This window comes from Cetorhinus maximus, chromosome 4 (assembly GCF_964194155.1).
Source record: "Cetorhinus maximus chromosome 4, sCetMax3.hap1.1, whole genome shotgun sequence".
NCBI classification, from domain to species: Eukaryota; Metazoa; Chordata; class Chondrichthyes; order Lamniformes; family Cetorhinidae; genus Cetorhinus; species Cetorhinus maximus.
The window spans coordinates 44,401,742-44,419,110 of record NC_135882.1 but is presented as its reverse complement, the minus strand read 5'-3'; the positions used below and the strand labels follow the sequence as shown (position 1 = coordinate 44,419,110).

Sequence of the window (17,369 nt, the reverse complement as noted above, 5' to 3'; positions counted from 1 at the left end):
ACCTGAAATTACATCTTGTCATACACCTAATTCTTGAATTTGAAGAGGATTCCTTTTTCCATTTAAGTGAAGACTCTGTTGTCAAAATAGAAAGTAGACAGTCAAGTTATTATAAAAAGAATTGGTACTATCCTCCAAGCATCAGAAAACTCATATTCTCCAGATGGGAGACTGGATTTTAGGTGGAAATCTGTTTCTACAACTCCAATTTCAACGCAGTGGTAAAAAAAAACCCTCATTGTCACCTGTTCTGAGAAGTGGACCTAATCAGCTTTCAACTTGTTGCATTTGTCCATATAGGCTGCAAATATCCACCTGCAGTGTGATTTAGGCCACTTTTAACCAAGTGCAAAAGTCATCCAGTTTGTGAGATAGAAAAGAGGAACTATTTTCTTCAAAATTAAACATTGCATTAAGGATATTGTGCACTTCACTTTTCTTTTACTTTATAAATAAGCACTCTTGTATGCCTGACTGAGTGCTAAAGCTTTCTCATGGAGATCTTGCCATTACAATTATACCATTGCAATTTTGGGATGGACATCCTAGTAAAAATATGCTTGTAAAACTTCATGGATCTATAAATTCTGCCAATTCTTGAAATGATCTAACCCACCACTGCCTGACTTGCAGCAGCACCGTTACAGATTCAAGATCTTGGGGTAGCGATTGATTAGAGGCTTAACTGGACCTGGCTATCAACACCATGGTTACAGGAGCAGAGCAGAGAGTACAGAGTTAGAATGAGTACTTTGTGATGAGTGGATCATCTCCTGACTTTTTTAATCATTCATGGGATGTGAGCGTCGCTGGCAAGGTCAGCTTTTGTTGCCCATCCCCAGTTGGCCTTGAAAGGCATCTTTAACCACTGCAGACAACGTGGTGTAGATACACCCCCAGTGGTGTCAGCAAGGAAGTTCCAGGATTTTGACCCAGCGACAGAGAAAGAGTGGTGATATAGTTCCAAGTCAGGATGGTGTGTGACTTGGGGGGGACTTGCAGGTGGTGGCGTTTTCATGTGCCTCCTGTTCTTGTCGAGGTCACAGGTTTGGAAGGTGCTATCAAAGGAGTTACTGCAGTGCATTTTGTAGATGGTATACACTGTTGTCACCGTGCACCAGTGGTGGAGGGAGTGAATGTTTAAGATGGTGGATGGGATATCAATCAAGTGGGCTGCTTTGCCCTGGATGGTTTTGAGCTTCAAGTGTTTTTGGAACTGCAATCATCCAGGCAAGTGGAGAGTAGTGCGGCTCACTCCTGACTTGAGCGTTGTTGAGTGGACAAAGTTTGGGGAGAAAGGAAGTGAGTGTCTTGTTGCAGAATCCCCAGTCTCTGACCTGCTATTATAGCCATAGTATTTATGTGGCTGCCCAGGATGTTGATGATGGGGGATCCAGCAACAGTAATGCTGTTGAATGTCAGGGAGAGATGGTTGGAATCTCACTTAATGGAGAGGGTTCTTTCCTGACACTTGTGTGACATGAATGTTGCTTGCCACTTATCAGTCCAAGCCTCAATGTTGGCCAGGTCTTGCTGCTGATGGGCATGGACTGCTTTTGTATTGGAGGAGTCATGAACGGTGCTGAAAATTGTGCAATCATCAGCGGACATCTCCACTTCTGAACTTACGATGGAGAGGAGATCATTGATGAAGTAGCTGACGATGATTGCGCCTAGGACACTCTCCTGAGGAACTCCTGCAGTGATGTCCTGTAGTTGAGATGATTGGCCTCCAAAAGCCACAACCATCTTCTTTCATGCTAGGTATGACTTCAACCAGTGGAGAACTTTCCCCCAATGCCCATTGGCTTAAATTTTGCACATGAAAACACCACCACCTACAAGTCCCCTCCAAGTCACACACCATCCTGACTTGGAACTATATCACCACTCTTTCACTGTCACTGGGTCAAAATCCTGGAACTTCCTTGCTAACACACTTGGTCAAATGCTGCCTCTGGAATTCAGCTCTTTTATCCAGGTTTGAACCAAGATTGTAATGACGTTGGGAGCCAAGTGATCCTGGGGGAAGCCAAACTGAGTGCTAGTGAGCAGGTTATTGTTGACTGAGTGCCACTTGATGCAATTTCGACGACACTTTCCATCACTTTGCTGATGAATGAAAGTGGACCGATGAAGTGGTGAGTGGCCGGGTTGGATTTGTCCTGTTTTTTCTAGATAGGATGTACCTGGGCAATTTTCCACATTGTTGGTTAGATGCCGGTTTACCAAATGTACCAAATAATACCAAATATAATATTTCCAAGTTTGCTGATGACATAAAACTTGGTTGGAATGTGAGTTATGAGAAGGATGGAAAAAGGCTTGAAGGGGATTTAAACAGGCAAAGTGAGTGGGCAAGAAGATGGCAGATGTAATATAATGTGGAAAATGTGAAGTTATTCACTTTGGCAGGAAAAACAGAAGTGTGGAGTATTTCTTAAATGGTGAGAGATCGGGAAGTGTTGATGTCCAAAGGGACTTGGGTGTTCTTGTTCATAACTCACTGAAAGTGAACATGCAGGTGCAAAAAGCAATTAGGAAGGCAAATGGTATGTTGACCTTTATTGCAAGGGGATTTGAGTACAGGAGTAACTAAGTCTTGCTGCAGTTGTATAGAGCCTTGCTAAGACCACACCTGCAGAATTGTGTGCAGTTTTGGTCTCCTTACCTAAGTAAGGATAGACTGGCCACAGAGGGAGTGCAATGAAAGTTCACCAGACTAATCCCTGGGATAGTGGGATTGTCTTGCAAGGAGAGATTGAGGAGACTGGGTCTGTATTCTCTAGAGTTTATAAGAATGAGAGCTGACCACATTAAAGTGTACAAAATTCTTACAGGGTTGACAGTGTAGATGCAGGAAGGAGAGTTCCCTTATTTGGTGGGGTCTAGAACCAGGGGATACAATCTCAGAATAAGAGGTAGGCCATTTAGGACCGAGATAAGGAGGAATTTCTTCAGAGGGTGATGAATGTTTGGAATTTTCTACCCCAGAGGGCTGTGGAGGTTCAGTCATTGAGTATATTCAAAGCAGAGGTTGATAGGTTTCTAGGTACCAATGATATCATGGGATACAGGGATAATGCAGGAAGATGGCGTTGAGGTTGAAGATCAGCCATGATCTAGTTAAATGGCAAAGCAGGCTGATGGGGTCAAATGGCCTACTCCTGCTCCTATGTTCCTATTGTAGCTATACTGGAACAGCTTGGCTAGGGGTGCGGCTAGTTCTGGAACACAAGTCTTTCATACTACTTCAGGATGTTGTCAGGACCCATGGCCTTTGCTGCATCCAGTGATTTCAGTCATTTTGTGACATGTGAAGAATTGTATTGGCTGCAGCCTGGCATCTATGATGCTGGGGACCTCAGGAGGAGGCCAAGGTGGATCATCCACTTTGCGCTTTTAGCTGAAGATGTCTGCAAATGTTTCAGCCTTGTCTTTTGTACTGACCTGCTGGTCTCACCCACCATTGAGGGTAGGGAAGATTGCAAAGCCTCCTCCTCCCATTAGTTGTTTAATTATCCACCATCATTCACAATTGGATGGAGCAGGATTGCAGAGCTTTGATTTGATCTGTTGATTATGAGATTTCCGTCTATAGCATGCAGTTTTTGCTATTTAGAATCCATGTAGTCCTGCATTGCAGCTTCACAAGGTTGGGACCACATTTTTAGGTATGCCTGGTGCTGCTCCTGGCACGTTCTCCTACACTCCTCATCGAGCCAGAATTGGTCCCCACACTTGATGGTAATGCTAGATTGAGGGATATGCTGGGCCACACTTGTTACAATAACAAGTGGTTAAATATAATTCTGCTGCTGCTGATAGCCCACAGCACTTCATGGATGCCCAGTTTTGAGTTACTAGATCTGTTCTGAATTTAATTTAGCACAGTGTTAGTGCCACACAACACAATGGAGCATGTCTTCAGTGTGAAGACAGGACAGTGTAATGAACTTGATGTACTGGACAGGTTTCTACTTGAAGCAGATAACTTTATTACAGTGACCTTTTAGAAGCTACATGCTTGAACCAGGTCCATGACTGAAAGCTCCGCCCTCTGGATTACTTGCATTTAGGGCTCATTTGTCACTAAAAATCACATTACCCCAATAGGCAGTAGGGAAGGTTATACCTTCAATCACTACATTTAATCCCCCTTTAGTTTTTTTACATTTCCAATTTACAGAGAATATTTTAATCCATAACATATACATATATACACAGGTCATGTGATTAAAGATTAAGTCTCTGAGGTGGTTTTCTAATTTGGTTAGAACAGCGTAACTCTGCCGCTTGAGGTTCTCCCACTGGATTGACATGATCAGGAACTGCAACATTGGGTACATCATTACAAAGTGGCAGTTCAGGGTTAGGCAATTCAACTGAGACATGAGGTCTGTCTATTCTAGGCTGAACTGTCACCTCAGGGATTAAAGATTTAATTACAGGCAGAATAACTAGTTGTTGGAATGTCTCTCTACTCCTTAGATGATCCACATGTTTTCAAACAATCTGGCCTTTCACTTGGAATGACATGGGTCCAATTTCCACGTCAATTTTACCAGGAACCCACAAGGTCCATTCCCAAAATTCCAGACGAAAACTGTATCTCCACCAGTAAATCTTTGAGCTTTGCTATGAATATTGTAATTCAATTTCTGACCAGTCTGGTTCTTCTCTACCTTCCCCTCTTAAGTTTGGAAACACCAGACTTAACCTTATACGAAGGCAGCATATCATCAGTAATTCAGAAAGTGTTGAACCCATAGTTGCATGAGTCGTCGTACGATAATGAGAAGAAAACGGAAAAGTCAAGTTTCTAGAATACCTTCGGATAATCTCTTCATTCCTGATTTGAAAGTTTGCACTGCTCTTTCAGCTAACCCATTTGATGATATGGTACTGTTTTAATAAGTTTAATTCCATTTGAACTCAAGAATCTCTGGAATTCTGTACTAGTGAAGACTGTACTGTTATCTGAAACAATGATTTCCAGTAGGCCATGTATACCAAAACATTGACGCAGCTTTTCAATAGTCGCACTCGATGTTGGTAATCTAACTTCATACACATCCATCCACTTAGAATGCGCATTGACAATCAATAAAAACATGGTACCTAAAAAAGGACCCACATAATCAATATGTAGTCTAACCCAGGGTCGACCAGGCCACTCCCACACAGGCACTGGAGCTGAAACGGGCAACTGCTGTTGTTGCTGACAGTGGAGACAGTGCTTGACTATGCTTTCAAAGTCATTGACTACGCCTGGCCACCAGACATAGCTTTGCGCAAGCACCTTCATCTTTGATATGCCTGGACGTGCACCATGAAACTTTGTCAAGGGTGGTTCTCTTCCTTGCGAAGGGACGACGACTCTTGATCCCCACAACAATATTCGATCTTGACAACTTAACTCTGTTTTATTGACATGGAATGGTCTTATCTTTTCAGACACTGGTGAATTCGACCACCCTTGCAATACAAGGTCCCGGACTTCTAAAGAAATTGAATCTCTGTTTGTCCAATTCCTTATTTGCTTTGCACACAGAGGCGAGAGTCCAGGAAATTCAGCAAAAGTACAACTTCTTGTGGCACTGCAGTATGTACAATGCTATCTGGTAAAGGGAGATAACGGAGTGCATCTGCATTTGCAATATGCACGCCAGGACGGTGCATAAAGGTGTACTCATGCGCAGATAATATCAAAGCCCAACTTTGAATTCTTGCTGAGGCTATTAGCAGAATAGCTTTATCCTCACTGAATTAATGGTTTATGGTCTGACACAACGGTGAAATGTTGTCCATGCAAGTACTGGTGGAGTTTCTTCATTCCAAATATGGCTGATAAACCTTCCCTTTCTAGTTGTGAATAACCCTTCTCGGCTGCAGAGGGGGTTCTGGAGACATAGCCGATTGGCCTTTCAGAACCATCTTCGATTCTGTGTGATGACACAGCTCCCACGCCGTAAGGAGATGTATCACAGATTATTAATTCTTTTGATGGGTCATAAAATGTACCAGTAGACATTATGAATGTAATAGCTTTTTAACTTTCACAAAGGCTTCTTTTTGTTACGAATTCCATGACCAATGATGATTCTTTTTCAATAGTAAGTGTAAAGGTGCTAACACTATTGACAAGTTTAGCAAGAAGAGTCTATGATAGTTAATCATGCCCAAAAAAGAGAGGTCAGTGACACTGGAAGGAGAAGGCGCCTCTTTGATTGCCCAACTTTATCCTCTACTGGATGCAACCCGTGGCATCCATTCAGTGACCCAGGTAAATGACTTCTGGCACTTGGAATGTACGTTTCTCTTTCTTTAATCATACACTTGCTTCCAAAAACCTTCTTAAAACCTCTTCTAGGTTGGCCAAACGTTCAGCTTCCATTGACCCTGTGACCAGGACATCATCTAAGTATGCTAATACTCGGGGAAGTCCTTGTAAAACACTTTCCATGGTCCTTTAGAAGATTGCACATGCAGATGATACACAAAGGGTAGGCGTGTATAGTGATGCAGGCCCTTGTGCGTGTTGATGGTTACATACCCTCTAGACTTGCTATCCAGCTCTAGCTGTTGGTATGCATTGCTCATGTCCAGTTTGGTTTAGCATTTGCCTCCAGCTAGCTTTGCGTACAAGTTGTCTACCCTCAGGATAGGATATTTATTTAATTTAGTTGCCTTGTTCACAGTCAATTTGTAGTCCCCACAAATGCGAATAATTTGATCAGGTTTTATCACAGGCACTATGGGTGCTACCCATTGGAAAATTGGACCAGCTGGATGATGCCTAGCTTTCCTAAGTGGCAGGATTTTGCATCCAACTTCTCCTTTAGGGCATAAGGCATAGGTCTGGCCTTAAAGAAACGGGGTGTCGCCTCCGAATCTACATATATTTTTGCTTGTAAGCCTTTTAGCTTTCCCGATTTGTCACGAAATACACTGTTGTATTTCCTTAACAGCTCAAGAATTCCTCCTTCTCTCACTTGAAACATTTCTGACCAGTTGAGCTTAATTTTTTGTAACCAGTTGCAGCTCAGAAGACTAGGTCCTTTACCTGTCACTATGATCACTGAAGTTAGGTTGTCTGTTGCCTATAGGACACAAGTACTGTGGCGATGCCCTTTACCTGTATGTCTTCAATGGAGCTCCAGAATCGGTGGCTGGGTACCTTCATTTAGGTATTTAAAAGTATGTTCTCCCACCACTGTGGTTGAGGCTCCCATATCTAAATCCATGATTAGAGGCTTCCCATTCACTTGAACGGTGATGGTTATTGGTTCAGCTTTTACTGCTTTGACACTGTACAGGGAATAAATATCAATATCAGTAGCTTCAGGTTCCGTTATATTATTCACTTCATTCATCTTGGTCTCCTGTCTTATGGGCAGTCTCAATTTCACCCTGCATTGCTTCATTACGTGTCTTTTTTTGTGGCAGTAATGGCATTCTGTCTCCTTGAATCTGCAGGTGTCCAGTACATGGTTACCCCCACATCTCTAACAAATTAACTTTGGAATCGCTGTTGAAATGCTTTCACTAGGCCTTTTTGTTTTTTGAGCAGCACCGATTGTCTCTCTGGTTTTCACGCCGTGCCCAGCGGTAGGTTCCCTCCCCAACTGAAGAACGGTGTCATGTTGCACATTCTGTAAAGCCTGCGAGTCCCTCACAGTACTTTCTATGGTTAGCACTGTTTCCATGGCGCGCTTCAAATTGTTGTTAACTTCTGCAAGTAAACAGCACTGAATGGCGTTGTTGTTGGCCCCGCAAAATGTCATTGAGTGTGTGTGTGTCTCTGAAGTCGCAGTGCTCACTCTACTCCTTCAACTTCGCTATATAAGTTGCGATAGACTCTCCCGGGGCCCTTGCTCCAGAGTTAAACTTAAACCTCTGCATTATTACTGATGGCTTCAGCTGAAAATGCGTCTTCATGAGGCCTATCAATTTGATAAAAGATTTAGAATGGGGCGCGTTTGGGGCCGTCAGATCATGGATGAGGTTATATGTCTTGCTCCAACAGACACTCAAAGAATTGCTTTCTGCTTCTGCTCCACGGTTATTTCATTTGCCACAAAATAAAAACCTAGCCGCTCTACATATTGGCTGCAGTCTTCCATGGACGCATCATAAGGGTCGATTCTGAAGAGTGGCATGGCTGGTGAGCATACTTTACTGTTTTACCTCAGAACTGATGTACTCATATTCACAAGGCAAGGTGCAACGTCGGAGCCATTTTACCCTCGTCGCCAAATGTAATGAACTCGATGTACTGGACAGGTTTCTGCTTGAAACAGAACTTTATTACAGCGCTTTTTTAGAAGCTACATACTTGAACCAGATCCATAACTAGAGAGCTCCGCCCCCTTGATTAAATGACCCCTAATAGGCAGGAGGGAAGGTTATACCTACAATCACTACAGATTGCATTTCCACAAGAACTGCATGTGGTCACTGCTAACAATACTGTCATGGACAGATGCATCTGTGATACGTAGATTGGTAAGGATGAGGTCAGGTAGATTTTTCCCTTGTGTTGATTCTTTCATCACCTAATGTGGCAGATATGTCCTTCAGACTTAGCTAGCTCAGTCAGTCCTGGTACTACCAAGTCAATCTTGGTGATAGATATTGAAGTTTCCCACCCAGAGTACATTCTGTGCCCTTGCTACCCTCAGTGCTTCTTCTAAATGCTGTTCAACATGAAAGCTCATTTTCATCAGTTGAGGGAGGGTGGTAACTGGTAATAAGCAGGAGGTTTTCTTGCGCATTTTTGACCCGATGCCATGAGTCTTTAAGGGGTCCAGAGCTAATGTTGAGGACTCCCTCCTGACTGCATATCACTGTGCTGCCACTTCTGGTGGGTCTGTCCTGGTGGTGGGAAAGGACATATTAAGGGAGGGTGCTGGAGGATTTTTAAAAACTCTTAATTAACTTTTCAGTTGTAGATTGATACAACTGAGTGGCTTGCTAGGCCATTTCAGAGGGTATTTAAGTATGGATCACATTGGAGTCACATGTAAACCATACCAGATAAATCTGACAGATTGCCTTTCCTGAAGGACATTACTAAACCAGATGATGCCACCATCTTCCCCTCCCCTCTTCTGTCAGCATTCCAAAGGGACCATTCCCTGTGCAAGACCCTGGTCCACTCCTCTGTCACACCCAACACCGTGTCCTTTTCCCACAGCACCTGCCCATGCAATCCCAGGAGGTATAACACCTGCTCTTTTACTTCCTCTCTCCTCACTGTCCCTAAAATATTCCTTCCAGGTGAAACAGTGATTTACTTGTACTTCTTTAAATTTAGTCTACTGTATTCGCTGCTCACAATGTGGTCTCCTCTACATTGGGGAGATCAAATGCAGACTTGGTGACCGCTTTGTGGAACACATTCCCTCAGTCTGCAAGCACGATCCTGACTTTCCGATTGCTTGCTATCTTAATTCACCACCTTGCTCTCGTTCACATTTCTGTCCTCAGCCTGCTGCAATATTCCTCTATTTTGACATTTTTTTTTTTAACCAAAGGCCAGTCTGTATCTTGTCTGCACGTTTTTGCTTTCAGACAGAGCTGTCCATTATTTGGCCATAAACACCTATGCTAGACCAATGCTTCTTTCTTTACAACAACCATAACCACTGCTTTTCCTTGTGGTTCCGTGACATCCTTGTTATTTCATCTCTTCTGCCCTTTAACCTATACCAAACCTTTGCTTTTGTTCCACCTCCTCCTTTCAACAGTACAAAATCAATCACATTTCTCCCTCCCTTCAGTTCCAAAGAAGAGTCATATTCAACTCAAAACCTGAACTTTGTTTCTCTCTCTAGATTACTGAGTTTTTCCAATACATTCTGTTTTTATTTCAGATTTCCAGCATCTGCAGGATTTTGCTTTTATTTTAGTGAACCAAATGGACTTTTATGACAATCTAGTAGTTTCATCATCATCAGAGACTAGCCTTTGATTCCAGATTTATTAATTAACTAAATTTAAATTTCTCCAGCTGTTATGGTGGGGTTTGAACTCATGTCTCTGGAGAACTAGTGCAGACTCGTCCACTAACTTTAGCTACCATTCCCGTCAAGACCACAGAACATAATAACACAAGAATGATCGGGGTGGAGAAAAAGCCATTCAGCCAACTGAAGCTCACTCCTTAGGTAGTTTAGCTCTTTTGTCATTATGACTACACCCAGGTGGATTGAAGTCAAACATTGGTAGGCAAAACAGGGAGACTTTCAAAGAGGAGACGATTTGGGTACAGAGTTTATATATTTCCATGAGGGGAAAAGAAGGCTATCCAAAAGCTACAGCTCCCTGGATTATTCAAGATATGGCTGTTAAAATGAGACAGAAATAGACTTAGGATAATTGTGAGGTTCATAATACAGTTGAGAACCAAGCTGAATGTAGAGGAGATCGAAATAAGAGAATTAGCAACAAAGACAGAAGGCGGAATTTTCCTTTCTGGAGACAAGTGCAGTGGGGGGTGGGAAAGTCGGCGTGATTCCCACTGGGTGTCGGGGTGGATTTTCGTGCAATATCTTATGCTTTTCAGCTCATTAATTATGTGAGGAGCTCATTGAATCTCCTGGCGTGGCAGGCAGTGATTCGTCCACCCTACTGTTACCTCATAGTGTCAAAGGTCCTGGAACCATATTTAAATGGCACTTACACACACATTCACTCACTGCAGGCCAGGAGTGGGCTGAACGTCTACATGAGCATGGTGCCCAAAAGAATCAAACCCTCCGCTCCACAGTTCAGTGAGGCCTCCCTGGAGAATCTTTTCCAGGCCGTCCAGGAAAGGTGGGAAGTCCTCTTTCCTTGGCCTGGGAGGAGGTCGCCAGGGAGGTGAGCACCTGTGGGCAACAGAAAAGGACTGCCCTGGAGTGCCAAAAAGGGATGAATGATCTGATCCGCTCCACCATAGTAAGTGAACCTTCTTCTCACTCCAAACTCAACACTCTCATAAGGGCACCAGACAGTTTAAGGGTTAGAGTCCACAGGGATGTCACACACTACCAGCAGATGGGACAACAGCACTGAATGTCTGTCAGCCACTTTAAGTCCCCATCTCATGTAAGGTCCTGCACCAACGGTGTCTTCACCACTTAATGGGGAGAGCTCAGCACATACAGCAGGCACGCATGCTTCTGAACTGCTTTTTCATCCGTAGTGCTCACAGTCAATCCATCTGTCTTTATGCAGGATAAGATTGCCCAGGACAAAAAAGGGAGAGATCGAAGACCGCAGGGGAAACTGAGTTGAGGACACTCTCACAGTACGAGGAGCAGACCGCAGAGCTGGCTGGAGAGGATCAGGATCATTCCTGTGTGGAAGGCGAGATGGTCCTCCCCCAGCAAGCCAGTGAGGGTCCATCTAGTATACATTGGCCACACGCAGACAATGACTGTGAGTGACCTATAGTTTAGGAGCTATCTAGTCAATCACTAATTATCTCTTTCATCACTTCCAGCCACCAGCAAAAAACAAAGCGAAGGATGTCCTCCTCCAGACGACTTAGCCCCAGCCTCCAGGCCACCTCAGATGAGGAACAGATGAAGGAATAATGTTCAGCCTTAAAAACATCTGATGAAGACCCGTCACTGCACCCTCCACCAGCACAGATACACACACCTCGGTAGGTCTTAGTTCTAGAGCAAGCTCGAGTTCATAATCTGATGATCACCTCACAGATACAGGGTCCACAGCAGGTGGAGGCAGTGGCAGCCAAGGTCCCTGACACTCAGAGGACTGCTGGAGACCAGGCCCCTGCAGAGTCCGAGTTCAATGATGAGCCTCTGCAATTAACCCAAAGAGAAATGTTGGAGATGCAAATACAGGCAGAGGAACATCAGGCAAAGTTGTCACAGACCATCAACAGACTGAAAAGAAGGATGACTCAGTTCACATTCTGTCTGATGCCATGGTTCTAGCCTACGAGTGCATTGAAATCTCCATGGGTAGGATGGCAGCCATCTTGGCGACCCAGTGGTTTCTGCTGGATTTGCACTCAGACCTTCTCACCATCGGTCTAGTCATGGGTGTGTTCCAGCAGTGGCTAGGAAAGGTGGGGGGAGGTAAATGGGGCACCTCGAGCATCCTCTAGGTGCCCTGTCTCCTCAAGGAGTCAGGGAGGGGCCTTCAGGCACCAAAAGGGAGGAGGGGCATCAGCCAGACACCCCAGGCCCATCCGCCCAGGAGTCTCCAAGGGTGTCCTGCTGCTCCAGACCCCCTCTGCCTGTGACCCCATCTACTCCAGCTGGTCAGGCTGAGGAGGGTGCACATGCACCAGAGCAGGAGACCTTTAGCAGCCAGGCCCTTCCAGGTCTCGGACCTCCGGAGGACGCCGACCAAAGTCATCTCAGATAACAGGGCATAGCAGTCAGCAGGCTGCCTCCACCTCTGCTGATGTCGATGCTGCACCTAGACGTAGTGATAGAGTAAGGAAAATTAATAAGTTGTGAATACACAACGGTGGCACGGGTGTTCATTCACTGTAGATACATTTTCCTTTTTGTAAATATATTTTGCTTTTATCCCTCTCCAAGCCTCAGGTATTGAATGGCTCATCGATGTGATTCAATGTCCTGCGTTCATTCAAGGGTACCAAATGACAACCCCCGCACACCCCCTGCCACCCGACCCGAGTTATCTCCGACCTTGTCTGTCAGTTCCATGAAGTCTCACTCAATGTCATCATAATCAATCGCCTTTAGTTCCACATCAGTGACATGAACAAAGGCACTTCCTATGTGAAAATAGTGGATGGACAATACACATGTGCAGACACAATGTGCCAAATGGCCTCCTTCTGCGCATTAAGATTCTGTGATTCTATGATGTACCCCTTGCATCTGAGGCATTGTCTGTTCAGAACTGTTCATGGAACGTTAATGATTATCCTGATGCTGCTGCACTGAAATCTACTCTTTGTGGATGTTAGAAGTATTTATCATGACTCACATTGGAGTCTTTCCACCCAAGTACACTTTACAATGGCCTTTATTTTATGACTGCGAGGTTTTGGTAAAAGCATTATTCGTCATTGAGTGCCACAGCCTTTCAAGTCTCCCTGCAGTGTTATTTTGTCTCTGTTTTTAAGGCTGAACATTATTCCTTCATCAGTCCCCACTACCCCCATGCATGACAATGGGCGATGGAAGTTGGTTCCACTCGGTGACATTTGATATGTCTGCTAGACAGGGATGTGTGTGTGACGTCAGAAGTGTGTGCTCATCCTGATGAAGCTGTCCAATTACCTGTGAGGATGTTACTTTGCTCCTGAACGGCTGCCTAGCTTTTCTTGACGGAATCCCTCTGCGAGGTCACAGAACGCCAATCTTTACGGAATTCATTACATGACTGCAAACAGTGTATTAGGGTTCATACCAAATATCAACCTATGGTGAGATGGACAGTCTCAAGGACTGTAATGGTATGAAAGCGATGCTCTGGCACCTCTAAGTGCTCCTCAGTGTTCGTTAAGGGACTAAGTAATCATTGACTGTTGTGTCAAAACTGACTGTGCCACATCTCTCGCAGATGCCAAGGCAATGCAAGATGGAAACTGGGCAGGCTTCTGACAAATGCAAACTAACGAGTGTTTGTCAATAATCACACGATGGTCCTTCTGAACCACTCAGAGTACAATGCTAACAAAACTCCAACGTGAGTTGCGATAAATACTTACAACATCCACAAAGAGCAGATTTCAGTGTAGCAGCATCAGGATAATCACTAACATTCCATGAACAATTCTGATGAGGGCACATAACGGGTGCCTCAGATGCGAGGGTTACATGTGTATTGTCCAGCCATCATTTTCACACAGCGGTCACGTGCTCCCTAGGCTACTGCATCTTCCAAGGCTGTTCCCATCATTAGGGTTGATGGTGACTTATGCTTCCTCCAGTATAATTTTGAGATTGTCACCTTCAACATCTCACGAAAATTCATCACTGAAGGTCTTATTGTTTCCCCTTCATTGAAGCGTGAGGAGAACTGCACTCACATCAATTTGCCTTCCTCTAATTCCTCCTGGAATGTTGTAGCTATGAGGTTATCTGGGTACATCTTCCACATCATGCCTTGAGGTGTCAGCTGTGGCTCAGTCCATAGCACCCTCGCCTTTGAATCAGAGGGTTGTGGGTTCACGTCCCACTCCTGGAAAACCAAGAACTGTGATTGTACTCGAAAGAAGTTGCAATCTGTGACTGTTGGTAACTCGAAAGAGTTTCCACATCATGCCTGTGCAATGGCATCCTCATGTGGCTCGTCTGAATCCTCGCCCTCTCTAAATTTATCCCCTTCAACATCCTCCTCATCTGAGGAGATGTGTAGAGCTCCTCCATATTTCCCTGTGGCAAAACATCTCGCTTTGCAATGCTAGGTTATGCAGGACACAGCAAACAATGATGATACTGGACACCCTATGTGGTGAGTATTGGAGACTCCTACCTGATCGGTCCTAACATCTGAAACACATCTTTAAGAGGCCAATAGTCTGCTCTATTAAGCAATTTGTGGCTGATTGCACAGGACATCGGACCAAGAGTAGGCCATTCAGCCCGTCGAGCCTGCCACACCATTCAATTAGATCATGGCTGATCATTTACCTCCACACCACTTTCCCGCGCTGGACACAGGACATCGGACCAGGAGTAGGCCATTCAGCCCGTCGAGCGTGCCACACCATTCAATTAGATCACGGCTGATCATTTACCTCCACACCACTTTCCCGTGCTATTTCCATAATCCCATGATGTCATTAGTCTCCAGAAATCTATCGATTTCTGTTTTGAACATGCTCAATGATTGATCTTCCATGGACCTCCGAGGTAGAGAATTCCAAAGATTCACCACCCTCAGTGAATAAATTCCTCCTCATTTCAGACTTAATCTCCGAATAAGAGGTAGGCCATTTATGTCTCCTGGTTTTAGACTCACTAGCCAAGGGAAACATCTTATTTACATCTACCCTGTCACACCCTGTATGAATTTTGTAAGTTTCAATGAGGTCACATCACATTCTTTGAAACTCTAGGGAATACAGACCCAGTCTCCCCAATCTCTCCTCATAAGACATTCCTACCATCCCAGGGATTAATCGTTTGAACATCCAATGCACTCCCACTCTGGCAAGTATTTTTTGATTCATTCAAGGGATGTGGGTGACACTGGCTAGGCCAGCATTTATTGCCAATCCCTAATTGCCCTTGAGAAGGTGGTGGTGAGTTGCCTTCTTGAACCACCACAGTCCATGTGGCGTAGGTACACCCACAGTGATGTTAGGGAGGGAGTTCCAGGATTTTGACCCAGCAACATTGAAGGAATGGCAATATATTTCCAAGTCAGGATTGAGAGTGGCTTGGAGGGGAACATCCAGGTGGTAGCGTTCCCATGTGTCTGCTGCCCCTGTCCTTCTAGATGGTAGTGGTCATGGGTTTGGAAGTTGATGTCCAAGCAGGCTTGATGAGTTCCTGCAGTGCATCTTGTAGATGATACACACTGCTGCCACTGTGTGTCACTGGTGGAGGGAGTGGACATTTGTGGATGGGGTGCCAATCAAGCGGGCTGTTTTGTCCTGGATGGTGTCAAGCTTCTTGTGTTGTTGGAGCTGCTCCAGGAAAGTGGAGAGATTTCCATCACACTCTTGACTTGTGCCTTATAGATGGCAGACAGGCTTTGCGGAGTGAGGAGTTGAGTTACTTGCCACAGGATTCTGAGCGTCCGACCTGCTCTTGTAGCCACAGAATTTATACGGCTAATCCAGTTCAGTTTCTGGTCAATTGTCACCCCCCAGGTTGTTGATAGTGGGGGTTTCAGTGATGGTTATGCCATTGAATGTCAAGGGGCGATGGTTGGATTCGGTCTTGTTGGAGATGGTCATTGCCTGACACTTGTGTGGTGCGAATGTTACTTGCCACTTGTCAGCCCAAGCCTGGATATTGTGCAGGTCTTGCTGCATTTGGACATGGACTGCTGCAGTATTTGAGGAGTCAAAATGATGCTAAGCATAGTGCAGTCATTTCCCTCCTTAGATCAGGGGACCAAAACTGCACACAATATTCCAGGTAAGATCTCACCAAGGCACTATACAATTGCAGCAAGACATTTTTACTCCTCCACTCAAATCCCCTTGCAATGAATGCCAACATACCATTTGCCTTCCTAATTGCTTGCTGCACCTGCCTGCTAACTTTTAGTGACTCATGAACAAGGACATCCAGGTTCCTTTGGACACCCACAATTCCCAACCTCTCACCATTTAAGATATATTCTGCCTTCCTGTTTTTTCTACCAAAGTGAATAACTTCAGTTATTGTCATATTTCATCTGCCATGTCCTAGCCCATTCACTTAGCCTGTCCAAGTCCTCTTGAGGCCTCCTTGCATAGTCCTCACAACTTACATTCCCACCCAGTTTGGTGTCATCAGCAAATTTGAGAATGTTATAATTGGTCCCTTGTTTCGGGTCTGAAGAATGGGTCGGAGCAGGAGCCACTCCCCGTGGAGAGAGTGCTGTTGCTCGAGGGCAACATCCAGGGAGAGGGAGCAAGCTAGGCGGCGTGAGTGCTCCAGGTCATGAGAGCGAGACCGGGAATGTAGGCGGAGTAGCTCGAGGTCACCTCACAGAAGACAGTCAAGGTCCCCACGATGACATAAGTCGAATTCAACATCACCTTCAAGGCAAAAAGATCAGAATTCAAAAGAGCATGAGATCTCGGAGGCCGACATGGAGGGAAAAACTGAAGAAGAGATTGAACTGCTGAAGGTGATGGGATTTGAAGCTTTTGACAGTACGAAGGGCAAGAAAATGGATGGCTCTGTTAATGCTTACACTGTTAATATGCAACAGAAAAGGAAATATCGGCAGTACATGGACAGAAAGGGTGGATTTAACAGACCTCTGGATTTTATTGCATAACTCCTTTTTGACTTGTAATGGCATGATGATAGCATGATGTTCTTTACACTGTGGCCGGCCAGGGCGACAGCAGCCATTCCTCATCTGACACAACTTCCAGGCAGACTCCTGCATTGTTTCTTTGCACCCCAGAGTAAGACACTGGTGGTAGGATGGTCTTCAAGTCTGACAGAGAAGGTTTGACTGCATTTGTGATGTTTATTCTGTATATTGTTTTCAAATTACTGTACTATTAGCAATGAATAAAAATGCAAGATGACAAAAAAAAATCCAAATCATTTATATAGATTGTGGACAGCTGTGGACCTGGCACTGATCCTTGTGATACCCCATTAGTAACAGCCTGCCATCCTGAGAATGATGCATTTATTCCTACTCTCTGCTTTCTGTCTGTTAACCAATTCTCATTCCATACTAGTAGATTT

The 17,369-nt window shown here is 44.6% G+C and overlaps 1 pseudogene; it reads left to right on the top strand.

Annotated features, from left to right (window-relative positions):
- The first annotated feature begins 16,500 nt into the window (after positions 1-16,500).
- LOC144679314 (U4/U6.U5 small nuclear ribonucleoprotein 27 kDa protein-like) lies at positions 16,501-16,996 on the top strand (annotated as a pseudogene).
- The last annotated feature ends 373 nt before the right edge of the window (positions 16,997-17,369 follow it).